This window comes from Jaculus jaculus, chromosome 17, assembly GCF_020740685.1.
Source record: "Jaculus jaculus isolate mJacJac1 chromosome 17, mJacJac1.mat.Y.cur, whole genome shotgun sequence".
Lineage (NCBI taxonomy): Eukaryota > Metazoa > Chordata > Mammalia > Rodentia > Dipodidae > Jaculus > Jaculus jaculus.
This window is the reverse complement of record NC_059118.1, coordinates 46,709,259-46,718,540: the sequence shown is the minus strand read 5'-3', so window position 1 is coordinate 46,718,540 and position 9,282 is coordinate 46,709,259.

Here is a 9,282-nt window from a genome sequence, read left to right as displayed (position 1 = left end):
ACCCCAGCACTTGGGAAGCAGAGATGAGGGACTCCTGGGCAAGCCGGCTGCTAGACTGGCAAAATTCATGAGATCAGAGTTTAAGCAAGAGGCCCTGTCTCAACAAATAATGTAGAGTAGAGCATAATCAATGTCAAACTCTGGCCTCCACATCCACATGCACATACATGCACACACATACATATATACATACACACACATGTCTGCTCACATACACACATGCATGCATACCACATGCACAAAATTATGAAATTAAATGTATATATCTTTATTATTAAGAATTTTAAAATATTTTTTTAAAAAATTTGTTCATTTATTTATTTGAGAGCAACAGACAGATAGAAAGCAGCAGATAGAGAGAGAGAGAGAATGGGCATGCCAGGGCCTCCAGCCACTGCAAACGAACTCCAGACGCATGCGCCCCCTTGTACATCTGGCTAACGTGGGTCCTGGGGAACTGAGTCTTGAGCCAGTCCCTAGGCTTCACAGGCAAGTGCTTAACTGCTAAGCCATCTCTCCAGCCCTAAAAATATTTTTATGTTTTAATAATTTTGTTTGATTTCAGGAGGGTCTTCTCTGGCCCAAGATTACCTGGAATTCACTATGTAGTCTCAGGGTGGCCTCAAATTCATGGTGATCCATACTTCTGCCTCCCAGTTGCTGTGATTACAGTGAGTTTTCAAGGTAGGATTTCACTCTAGCTCAGGTTGACCCGTCATTAGTTATGCAGTCTCAAGCTGCCCTGAAACTCACAGTGATCCTCCTCCCTCAGCCTCCTGAGTGCTGGGATTAAAGATGTGTACCACCACCTGAGAGAGAGAGAGAAAGAGAAAGAGAGAGTGTATGGGTATACCAGCATCTCCACCAGCTGTAAACAAAGTCCAGAGGCATGTAACACCTTGTGCCTCTGGCTTATGTGGGTACTGGGGAATAAAACTCTGGTTGTTAGTCTTTACAGCCAAGTGCCTTAACTGCTGAGCCACCTCCCCCAGGCAGAGAATTTTAATATATGAACATATTGTAATTTTATCACAGTTCATTTCTGTTACCCTCTTTTGTTACCCCCATTCCACTGAACCTCCTTTAGTGTCTCACAGCATTCCTCCCTACTCCTGACTCTTACATTACTTTTTCTGACCTCTATTTTGAAGTGTTCCCTGATCCTTAGAGGGCACGATGCAAACACCTTACTTAGCACTAAGCTCTCAACAGCCTCATTTTTCAGCACTTTCATGAGTTTTGAGACTCCCCAGCATTCACAGCCATCTCCAAAAAGAAGCCTCTCCATGCAGTGATGAGAACAGTGTTAATATTCCTTCTGCCACCTCCTTTGCAGTATTCTCTGAGCCCTGCAGGGTGTGAGAGATGTCTCATCCAGTAATGAGCACTGGACTGTCCCTTCTTCTTATCACCCCCTGAGTCTTGGGATTCCCCAGGTGTCACCTCCATTTGAAAAAACAAAAAAAAAGTTTCTCTAGAACAATGGCCATAAGCATAACAATTTGGAGGAAAATTTGGTTGGTCCAATGTACCCATGTAGGCAAAGGAAATAGTAGCTTCACCCACAGGGTTTATGGCTTTTCAAGCCAAAGCTTTGACTCAGTTTTCAGTAACAGACATGAATTCCTTCCCATCAGAGAACAGGTGGCTAGCCTCCTAACTGGTATGTCTATACTGCACCAATGAGGCACATCTTGCCTGGCTTCCCAGTTCTGCAACTTGCAGGATCCACTGCTGGTTTGGTAGGGAGGACTTTTCTCCCTCCCCTTAGCACTGTGGCAGCCAGGGCCAGTTTAACTTCTTAGAGTCCCACATCTGGCACATGTGTTGTTCTTAGCAATAGTGGTTACCATCTAGTTCTGGTGGATAGCCAAAGGCATTGGCAAGTAGCCTGTGTTGTTTTGGGGGCTCATGGATCTCCTTGACTAACAACTCAATGGAAGTGTTTAATATGTGGAAATGGAATTTTCCTGTAACAACCTATGACTTCTGGGCAAAGCATTCTCCACCCCAGCATGGCACTTCTATCCAAACTCTATCTTTTAAACAGTATTTTTATTTAGTTAATGAAGAAGTACAACACTGGATGGCATATGCATAACATCATGAGTTTTATGTAACCTCATCTCACTTCCTTCTCTCTGTCACCCCCTCTCTGACCCAACCTAGGACTTTTCACCCCAGTATTCTATCCTACTACTGTCCCCTCCTCTAAGCACTTCTCCTTCCTCCTCCCTTCTGGCCTCTTTCTAGCTGCCTGTCCTTAACTACTGACTCTTACTTAAAATTACAGACAGATATAAAAATTCAAAGCTAGGCTCCATATATGAGAAAGAGCATGTGGTGTTTGTTTTTTTAAGCCTGAGTTACCTTACTTAGTATAATGTTTATTAGATACACCCATTATCCTGTGAATTTCATGATTTCATCTTTCTTTAGTGCTAAATGAAATTCCATCGTGTATATGTACCACACTGTTGTTATCCTACCATAAGTTGGTGGGTTGATGGACATTTAAGCTTATTCCAGTTCATACATATCATGAATAGAGCAGCAAGTATCTCCACAGAAAAGTCTGAGCCTTTAGGATATATGCCAAGAGGTGAAATAACTGGGAATTTGATAGATCTCTTTTTAGGTTTGTGAGAAACCTCTATACTAATTACCACAGTGAATAAGTGTTCATCTTTCCCTGCACCATAACCAGCACTTATTATCATTTGATTTTTTAAAGTGATATCCATTATGATCCTGATAAGATAGAATGCCACAGTAATTTTAATTTGGATTTCCTTGATGGCTAAAGATGTTGGATATTAAAAACAATGGTCTTTTCTATTACTTCTCTTAGAACTATGTTGAGTTCCATGGGCAGTTTTTTTTTTTTTTTTTTTCAAGGTAGGGTCTCACTCTAATGCATGCTGACCTGGAATTCACTATGTAGTCTCAGGGTGACCTCAAACTCACAGTAGTCCTCCTACCTCTGCCTCCCGAGTGCTGGGATTAAAGGCATGCACCACCACACCCAGCTTCCATGAACAGCTTTTTTATTGTGTTATTTATTATTTTATTCTTAGTTTTCTGAGTTCTTTGTATATTCTAGATATTGATTTTCTCCCATTCTGCAGGTTGTCTATTGACACACATGTTGATCCACCCCTACATCTGGGAAGTGAATTATATTTTAATATATTATTGAGTTAAACTTGAAAGCATTTTTAAAAATAAATTTTGCATATTCATAAAAGATAACACTGTACTTTTTGTTGTATCTTTATTAGTGTAATGCTGGATATCAAGAATGAGTTAGGAAGGATACCTTCCATTTCAATTTTATGAAATAAATTGAGAAATAGTGAAATCAAGCCTTTTCCATGTGGACCACTCATGCAGACTATACAATAAGCTTGAATTTGTGTTTTTATCATGTGGAGCACTCATCCACACTACAGAATCAGCCTGGAATCAAGTCTTCCATGTGGAACATATATTCTGATTGTGCAATCAGTCTAGAGTTACCTTTACCATGTGGAGCACTCATGAAGATGACACAATCAACCTGGAATCAAGCCTTTCCCATGTGGAACACTCATGCAAACTGTTCAGTCAGCCTGGAATCGAGTCTTTTCCATGTATACCAATCGTGCAGACTATGCAATCAGCCTGGAATCTATTGTTTACCATGGGGATCACTCATGCTGACTATACATTCACCTGGGATCAAGTCTTTACAGTGTGGAGCACTAAGACAGACAGCACAGCTTGCAATCATGGCTTCACTGTGGAACACTCATGCAGATTGTACACCCTGCCTGGAATCAAGCCTTTTCAGTGTGAACACTCATACAGACTGTACAATCAGTCTTTACTGTGTGGAGCACTCATCCTAACTGCATAGTTAGCCTAGAATCAAGCATTTACTATGTGAAGTACTTATCCAGGGTGTAGAGTCAGCCTGGCACCAGGTCTTTTCTGTGAGACACACTCAAGCCGACTCTACAATCAGCCTGGCATAATGTCTTTACAGTGTGGAACACGCAGACAGATTGTTCAGTCAGCCTGGATTCATGTCTTTACTCTGGTACACTCATGCAGATTGTACATTCCGCTTGGAGCCAAGCATTTGCTGTGTTGAGCACTCACCAGATTATAAAATATGGCTGTATTTTATTCTACATTTTTATTCATTCTTTTTCTGCTATTCTTTCCTTTCTTCCTTCTTTTCCTCATTATTCCATTTCCATGTTTTTTTCATGACTATCAGAATGTTTTTTTTGGCTGTCACCTGTTACCTATTGTCTATGAAAATGCCCAAAAGCTGTGGCAAAGGCTACATGAATAAAAAGAATGACCATGAGCTTTGCTCCCTCCTAGGTTGCCAACAGTCAGGACTGGCTGACTGGATAAATAGAATAGGTGATTTTTTTTTTTTTTGAAGACAATGAGATTAAATTCAGTAGTCTAGTAGAAAATATCTGTGAGATGATTGCTGATCAGGATAATTATTTATGGGATTCAAAGTAAGATGAATGTCTGCTAATGAATTAAATGTTATGATCTACTCAAGGTCTCATGAATAGGGGAAAAGAACTGGCAGAGACACCCATGAGGAGGTCAGCAGCTGTACAATGTTAGTGTGTTCCCTCTTCCTGACATTGTGATGCATAGGCTTCCTTTGGGCCAGTTTTCAGAATGCATTCTTTGAGCCAATTTTACTTACTAGTGACTTTCAGGGTAAGAGTCTGGTCCAGGATGTATAAGCTCTGAAAGTTCTTCTGATCAGGAAATTATTCCTTGAGTTGTCCTGACTAACTTTGACAAGGGAAGTCACAAGAGTGCCTCAAGACAGATCCTCCCACACTCTGAAAATTCAGATTGACTTCCATCAACAATGAGCCTATGAAAACACCTTCTGGGTTAGTTGATATCAGCATATTTCCATTTCTTCTCATCCTCCACCACAATCCAACAAACTCAAAGAAATTGAGATCCACAAGAAGAAATGCAATGAATGGAACAAGAAATGAATAAATTTGCTTTCTGTGATATGTCCTTTGGACTACCAGAGGATGAGAGGAAAATATTAAGTAAGTTCAATGAGAAATGCAGGTAAAACTTGACCTGAGAGGGCTTATTAGAAGCAGAATAAATAGGCTGGACTTCCAGTTAAGATGGAAGCATAGGTACCAAGCCAAAGCAGCCTAGGGGGGAAAAAGACCAAAAAAACTCAGCAAAATACACACTTTTACTGAAAAGTGAGGTGTATAGGAAATTGAAGCGACAGTGGAGAAGTAGAAGAGAGACAGAGCATCCAGAGCCCGCACAGCCCAGCAAAAGTGGCCCCGGCAGCTCTGCCAATCGCGACGGTGGCACACCAGAAAGCTGCCAGGCTCAGCTCGAGCTGCAGGAAAATCCAGGTGCAGGAGCTTCCACTCGCACCGGAGCTCTCTGCAACTCAAGAAATGTGAAGGGAGAGCAGCAGTGAGCAATGGAGGAGCAGACCATGAGATAGAAGAACATGTGGAACAGTGAGAGAACTAGAGCAGCTGCGGCACCCTCCCCCCCCCCCACCACCTGAGCCCAGCTCCAGTGAACACAGCAGCAGTCCTGGGACCCAGCCACAACAACTACAGCTGACAGCGGGACACAAGCAGGAGCGGAGTCCGGCAGCAATATCAGTGGCTCCGGCACTGGTAACAGTGGTCCCAGCAGTAGCAGATCCAGTAGCGGCAGCAGCGGCAGATCCCACAGCAGTAGCTTGAGTGGCAGCAGTGGCAGTGGACCCAGCAGCAGCAGCTTCAGCAGCAGCGGCTACAGACTCAGCAGCGGCAGCATTAGCAGCAGCAGTTCCAGCAGCGGGGGTGCTGATCTGCAGGGCCACACTTGCTAGGCTCAGTTTGCCCCACAGGAAAAGCCAGTGCCCAGCTCCAGAAATCAGAACACCAGCCCGACGACCCAGGCAGCAACTTGACTGAGACCAAAATCATCCAAGGTAACTGGGATTGCACCAGGGAAGGGTCTCACTTGGTCACAAGCTGACATGAATCCCTCAACAGACCAGAAATCTTAACTTCTTTGTTGATAGAGGATCTGGTTGTTATAATAACTACTCTTGCATACATACTTGAAGCTGTTTTTGATTGAATGGGTACAGTGTTTAGTTAACTTTTAGAATCTACCTGTATTTTATTCCACTCAGCCTAATTGAATATTCCCATAGCAGGGAAACTCAACCCCTAGGAACACCTTTGTAGATACTCTGAGAGTCTTAAGAGCCACACCAAACACCTTAAGCTCCTACTCTGAAAATATATAACAACAGATCAACTGATACAGCTAAGAATACCCAGCTACCTAGAAAATCCAAGCATTAACTTAATCCAAGATGCAAAAATGTATACATTATAACACAAGAACCACTAAAAAGCAAGACGATATAAATCCACCTAAAAGTATTAATGCATCAGAAATGTCCTCCTGTGAGAACAAGTTAGAGGAAATGCGTGAGAAATATTTCAAAAGAATGATTGTAAATATGTTCAAAGAGGTCAAAGAACAAATCAAAAGAATCAAAGAAGAAATCAAAGAGGAAATCAAAGGAATCAAAGAAGACACAGGAGAGCAATTTAATGAAATAAAGAAGGCAATACAAGACATAAATAAGGAAATAGAAATAATAAAGAAAAACCAGTCAGTATTACTAGCAATGAACAACACAGTTAATGAAATCAAAAAATTCTGTAGAAAATCTCACCAGTAGGATAGATGAGAGAGAGGACATAATATCTAAGCTAGAAGACCAGGTGGCATATCTAATACAGTCCAACAAAGAAAAAGACAAATTGAAAAGTATGAGTGGGAATTTCAAGATATTTGGGACACTATGAAAAGATCCAATATAAGAATTCAGGGCATAGTAGAAGGAGAAGAATTCGAATCCAAAGGCATAGTAGGCATCTTAAACAAAATCATAGAAGAAAATTTCCCAGAAAATTGGGAAAGAAATGCCAATGTAGATACAGGAAGCCTTTAGAACCCCAGCCAGACAAAACCTGGAAAGAACCTCTCCTTGACATATTATAGTCAAACTTCCAAACACAGAAACCAAGGAAAAAATATTGAAAGCAGATAGAGAGAAAAATCAAGTTACCTACAAAGGCAAGCCCATCAGGATTACAGCAGATTATTCAACACAAACCTTAAAAGCGAGAAGGGCTTGGAGTGATATATTCCAAGTTCGGAGAGATAACAACTGTCAACCAAGGTTGCTTTATCCTGCAAAGCTATCCATTCAAATAGACGGAGAAATAAGGACATTCCATGACAAAAGCAGGTTAAAGGAGTATTAGAAGACAAAACCAGCTCTACAGAAAATATTTGATAGAATCCTCCATGCTAAAGAAAAGGAAAAGCACACATATAAGGAACCTAGAATAAATGAGCAATACTCAAATACTAGTTAACACAAGAGGGCACAGGTAGAACCGGAACCACACACACAAAAATGGCAAACATAAATACACACCTTTCAATAATATCTCTTAACATCAATAGCATAAATGCCCCAAAGAAAAGACATAGGTTTGCAGACAGGGTTAAAAAGCAGGATCTTACAATTTGTTGTCTCTAAGAAACTCATCAAAGGATAGACATTACCTTAGGGTGAAAGGTTGGAAAACGGTGTTTCAAGCAAAGGGACCTAGAAAACAAGCAGGGGTTGCTATCCTAATATCTGACAAGGTAGACTTCAGTCCAATGTTTGTCAAGAAAGATAAGGAAGGTCACTTTATATTGATTAAGGGCACACTCCAACAGGAGGACATTACAATCCTAAACATATATGCACCTAACATGGGGGCTCCCAAATTCATCAAACAAACACTATTAGAACTAAAGTCACAGATAACACCAAACACAGTGGTGGTGGGTGACTTTAACACCCCACTCTCATCAATTGACATGTCATCCCAGGAAAAAAATAAACAGAGAGACATCTGGAATAAATGAGGTCATAGAAGGAATGGGCCTAACAGATATATACAGGACATTTTATCCAAAGGCTGCAGAATATACATTCTTTTCAGCAGCACATGGAACATGATCTAAAATAGACCATATATTAGGACACAAAGCAAATCTTAACAAATTCAGGAGAATTAAAATAATTCTTTACATTCTATCTGACCACAATGGAATTAAACTACAAATCAGTAGCAAGAAAGGCTATAGAGCATACACAAAATCATGGAAACTAAACAATACACTACTAAATGATGAGTGGGTCAATGAAGAAATCAAGAAGAAATCAAAAAATTTATAGAGTAAAAGGATAATGAGAACACAACATGCCAAAATCTCTGGGACACAATGAAGGCAGTTCTAAGGGGTAAATTTATAGCCTTAAGTGCCTATATTAAGAAACTAGACAGGTTGCAATTAAATGATCTAATGCCTTAAAGCCTTGGAAAAAGAAGAAGAAAGCAAACCAAAAATCAGTAGACAGGAAGAAATAATAAAGATTAGGGCATAAATTAATGAAAGAGAACCAAAAAAAAAAAAAAAATCCAAAGATTTAATGAAACAAAGAGTTGGTTCTTTGAAAGGATAAACAAGAGTGATAAACCCTTAGCAAATCTGACTAAAAGAAGAGAGAAGAGACACAAATTAATAAAGGCAGAGTTGAAACAGGTAACATCACAACAGATTCCAGAGAAATTCAAAAAATCATAGGATCATACTATAAAAACATATATTCCACAAAGTATGAAAATCTGAAAGGAATGGATGATTTTGTTGATTTATATGACCTACCTAAATTAAATCAAAATTAGATTGATCACTTAAATAGACCTATAACAAACATGGAGATCCGAACAGTTATCAATAATCTCCCAACTAAAAAAAGCCCAGGCCCAGACGGATTCACTGCTGTATTTTACCAGACCTTTAAGGAGGAGCTAACACCATTGCTTCTTAAGCTTTTCCACTAAATAGAAAAAGAAGGAATTCTACCAAACTCCTTCTATGAGGCCAGCATCACCCTGATACCAAAAGCAGGCAAAAATAGAACAAAAAAAGAAAATTACAGACCAATATCCCTCACAAACAAAGATGCAAAAATTCTCAACAAAATATTGGCAAACAGAATACAAGAGTAGATCAAAAAGATCATTCACCCTGACCAAGAAGGCTTTATCCCAGAGATGCAAGGATGGTTCAACATACGCAAATTTATAAATGTAATACATTATATAAACGGGTTGAAGGACAAAAATCACATGG